Genomic DNA, 5,133 nt, shown 5'->3' on the forward strand with positions numbered 1-5,133 from the left:
TTGTTAAATCCCTTTTGATAAAACAGTCCCGAGAGAACTGGTCTTTGAAGCCTCTTTATGAGATCTGGAGTGCAGGAAAACGCCAAGGATAATTACCCATAAGCCGACACTTCTCGGAATCCACTTGCCGTCTGAACAGGACCCTGTCCTGCCTGACCTGCTCTTGTCAGTGATCCTCATGCAGGCACCACCTCCCTGCTCACTGCCCTGGACAGCTGCCTGGGGGCATTTTGTTCTCCGAGAACACTTTGGGTTGCGCTGGAAATTCTGCCCGGGGGCCTTTGGCTATGAGATGGCCCTTGGATGCTTCTGGAACACACAATGGCTCTCGAAACTTAAAGAGGAAGATAGGGAAGCCAAGAGCCATCCAGTAACCTCAGAAAAGGGTAAAAAGCTGAATGTCCCTGGACTAAAGAGGCCTGAGGCTGAACTGTCAATCAGAGAGGTCACCCCGCTGGGAATCAAGTGGGTTTCAGTCCCTCATTGGACCCCTTAAATCAGCTGTGTGACTGGGGACATGTGACTTCCACTCTAATGACACCGGTTTTGTTGCCACTAATGTCAATCAGAGAAGAGTTTGTCTCAGGTGTCCATTATATGATTCAAGTTGTCAAGCACCCTGAGAGGAACCTCTGGCAGGTGACTGCCATGTCTCCCTGGGCTTCCAGAACCGGCACGCTCACACTTCCCTTCGATTTGCGGTAGTGTGTTGCTGTTGTTTAGAAGTTTGTTTGGGGTGAGTGAGGGTGGACTGATACAGGGTCTCCTGTAGCCTAGATTATTTTTGTTGCCTTTGGTACCCAAGCCTTACTCATCTCCCAGCCCCTTCATATCCACCCTCTGCCCTTGCAACCTCCCCCACAAAAGAAAACAACACACAAAATTAAAAAAATAATAAAACAAACATAAAAACATCTCATTGTGGAAGCAGTAGTACGTCACAGTGTGTTCCACAGTAAACCCTTTCGTCCACACTTCTTGCAAAGCTTTATTGCAATGAGTCATGGGTCTGGTTCAAGGCTCTGACTTCTGCTACACCATCAGTACTGGATCATCACCTGGACTCCCCTCAGATATGCTGTTGTTGTCCTGTGTCATGGAGATCATGCCACTTTGGATCAGCAGAACAGGCCCTTTAATGTGCTCAAACAGTTTATAGGTAGATGTTTGGGTGGACCAACTCAGAGCCCTGGATCTGGGCCTGCGAGGTAACTGAGTTGGTCAACTCACCTTCTCTCCCAAACTCACACCACCAGGACCAGCTGTCCAGCACTGACCTGGCTAGATCACCCAGTGCTGCAGCCGGCAAGGGGCAGGGTCAGTTCTCCTGCTCACCTGCACCCATGCCACCAGGGCCAGCTCTACTGTGCTGCCCAGGCCAGGAGAGGGGCATAGGGCCATATGAAGTTCCCACCAATGAGTTTTTTGGGGGAGGTTACTCATAGGAGGATGGGTGAGGGGTCACTTACAGAGCAGGAATGGCTCAAAGGGAGCTATCTCTGAAATACTTACCTAGACTCACAAAAGCTGGGACCCTGGAGTTCCCTGTACCACATGGAAGCAGCTTCCTGGGTCCAAGAATCTCCTTTCAGCACCTTAGATGGTCAGAGTCTCCTTGTCCAGTAGCTGTTTACTGCTTCCTGTGACTCTGAGAAGGGGCTGGTGAATCTTACCAATTTCAGCTTTCCTAAACTTGGGAAGTTTGTTTACCTCCTAAATGTAGTAATCCTCTTCTTCCTTTTCCTCCCTCTCCTTTGTGTGTGTGTGTGTGTGTGTGTGTGTGTGTGTGTGTGTTTTGTTTTTGGTTTTTGGTTTTTTGAGACAGGGTTTCTCTGTCTCTGTAGCCCTGGCTGTCTTATAACTCACTCTGTAGACCAGGCTGGCCTCAAACTCAGAAACCTGCCTGCCTCTGCCTCCCAAATGCTGGGATTAAAGGCGTGTGCCACCACCACCCAGCTTTCTCCTCCTCCTCCTCCTCCTCCTCCTCTTCTTCCTCTTCCTCCTCTTCTTCTTCCTCCTCTTCTTCCTCCTCCTCCTCTTCCTTCTCTTCTTCTTCCTCTTCTTCCTCCTCTTCCTCTCCCTTGAAGGAATGTTTCAGTTTGGAGGAAACTTGTCTCTAACACTACTCAGCCTTTCTCCCTTTCATTCGGGACTCCACGCTTGCTCATGAGGATTGTCTTTCACTTATTATCAGCCTGTGTTGCTCTAGAGTGTTGAGTTTGGTCTGTTGCTATGTACTGTAATGCTGGCCCCCAAGGTCTGGTTGCCCCCAGGGACAAGGGAATCCTCAGGTATACCAAGTGATACTATGTAACCTTGTTCCTTAATGTAAAATGATTGGTTAAATAAAGATGTCTACAGCCTATAGCTAGGCAGAAGAGAGGTAGGCATTGTTTAGGTTCCCAGGCTTAGGGTCTGAGGCAGGACCACAAGAAAAAAAGAGAGGAGAGTTAAAATAGGAAGATGCCTTGGGGTATGGGATTATGAGAACTGGCCATGAGAGTTGGCCAGTCAGAGCAAGAGCAGCCCAGGAAGAGCATAGTAAGTCATATTTTGGGATTATTTACAGGAAAGTGAACAAAATAGGCATAGAGGGTTGATATCTGTCCAGCTCTAGGGATGACTAAGGTTTATTATAAATATAAAAGTTTTGTGTCTCTTATCGGAGAACTAAATAATCAAAGGTGGTGTAGAAACCACCAATTGATATTAAATATTTACTAAAATACTAGAAAGCCTGTCTGATCTATCCATGTGAGCAGATGACACAGGCCTAACCAATCAGAGTGTTCTAGTCCCCTCCCCTCATGATTGATTCTGAAATGTTCATGTGAGACCTGACCAGAATCCAAAGACATCTGCTAGAACTGTTGACGAGCTGTTTGTTCCTTGGAGTGCATAAGCTGTCCACAAATGAGCCTGGGTTTTTTGAGGTTTACCAGATGGACAGAATCTGCTAGGAAAGAAAGCTGGCTGTTTGTTACAAATACCTAATATAGTAGTTTGAATATGCTTAGCCTATTAAGAGGTATGACATTGCTGGAGTAGGTGTGGCTTGTTGGAGAAAGTGTGTCACTGTAGGAATAGGCTTTGAGACTCTCCTCCTAGCTGCCTGAGGATGCCAGTCTTCTAGTTGCATTTGGGACAAGATGTAGAACTCTCAGTTCCTTCTCCAGTGCCACGCCTGCCTGGATGCTGCCATGCTTCCCACCTTGATGATAATGGACTGAATTCCTGAACCTATAAGCCAGCCCCAATTAAATATTGTCCTTTATAAGAGTTGCCTTGTTCATGGTATCTCTTCACAGCAGTGGAAACCCTGACTAAGATACATGATAAGAAGCAATTTAGGGACAGAAGGGATTGGTGTGGCTTGTGGTTTGAAGGTGCAGTCCATTACGGCTGGGGAGTCATGGTGGCAGAAGCCTGAGGCGGCTGGTCACACAGCAACTGAAGTCAGGAAGCTGAGAGAGATGAATGCTGGTACTCAGCTCTTTCTCCCTGTTATAAAGGCCAGGACAGAACCTCAGGGAGTGGTGCCACCCACACTCAAGGCAGGCTTTCTCTCCTCAGTTAAACCTCTCTGGAAACACCTTAATAGACATGCCCAGAGATGTGTTTCCATGGTGATGCTAACTCCAGTCAAGTTGACAGTGAAGATTAACCATCGCACTGGCATAGAGAAAAGAAAGAGAAGCTAAGAGGTGGCAGAAACAAACCTTGTGACATCCACAGAATGTCTGTATCCAAAGGTAGCACCCAGAGCCAGCCCCTTGGCTTCAGACTTCTAGTTGCCCTAGTCGATACATTTAGTTACATTTGGGTTTTTGACTTTTTATCATTATTTTTGTTTCACTTTTGCTTTTTTTCCACCTCAAATGCATTTGAGCTGAATGTATTTTTTAATTTATTTCTATTTTTAATTTTTCTCTTTTTAGCTTTTTTTTTTAAAAAAATTTCATATTTGTATCCTGTATTTACACCATTCTCCCCTCCACCCCCTCCTGTGTCACCTCCCCTGCCCCAAAATTCATGCCCTCTCTTTCCTTAATAATTATTGTTACAGTTATTTATTTTTGAGACAGGATCCTCACTGTAGCAAAGTATTGCAGGCTTAGGGAGTCACATGATGGGGCTTTATTATCTTGCAACACTGTGTATTGTTTCCTTACTGCTGTGATAAAATATCTCAAAGGAGCAACTGAACAAAGAGCAGGTTTATTTCAGCTCAAGGTTTGTGGGGCGGCAAAGTCCATCCCAGCAAGGAAGGTATAGTGGCCAAGTGCTTCGTGCCTGCAGGGGTGGGTACTCATGTCTGGAGAACCAGGACACAAAGAACTCAGGCTGGAAACACACCTAGCTACAATCCAAAACGCTTATGTCCCAGACTCATTTCCTCTGTCCAGCCCTACTTCCCTAGAGGTTCCATAGCCTCCCAGAAGAGCGCCTCCAGCTGGAGACCGAGCATTCAAACACATGAGCCTGTACTGGAGGCCGTTTTGCACTTAAACTTAACAGCCCGCATAGGGGTCCTAGATTCATTTCCTGAGTTCCTTTGAGAGCCCACAGGGGGATCTGCTTCCTGCCTCTCCTCCATGGAGGTTGCTCTTCTTATCCCTTGGCTTACAGCCCTTCTCAGGCTCCAAGACCAGCAGGCAAGCCGTGTCACATCTCTTCACTGTCAGATTAACATTGGCTTCTCTCCTTGAGCAGCCTGTGACTAACCTGAGTCCATCCAGGCAAGGGAAGATGAGCCCTCCATCTCAAGGTTCTAAATTAACTACACAAAAGGATTTTTTTTCTTCCCCATATGTATTCTGGTGATGTGGATAAGATGTTGGGGGAACTTGTAGTCACAGATAGAGAGAGCTTGGATTGCCTCGTGACCTCCATTTCACAGCAAGGAAGAACCATAATATGGAGAAGTTCTAAGACAGTTCTAATGCCAGAGCCCAGAGTCATCCCTTCAGGGGTGGTCCGAGCTGATGTTCCTTGTGCTTTTGTTCCTGGTGAACAGGTGTTAGTTAAGACACCTCACAGGAGCCGGGCGGTGGTGGCACACACCTTTAATCCCAGCACTTGGGAGGCAGAGGCAGGCAGATTTCTGAGTTCGAGGCCAGTCTGGTCTACAGA

Source organism: Mastomys coucha, unplaced genomic scaffold (genome assembly GCF_008632895.1).
Source record: "Mastomys coucha isolate ucsf_1 unplaced genomic scaffold, UCSF_Mcou_1 pScaffold5, whole genome shotgun sequence".
NCBI lineage: Eukaryota > Metazoa > Chordata > Mammalia > Rodentia > Muridae > Mastomys > Mastomys coucha.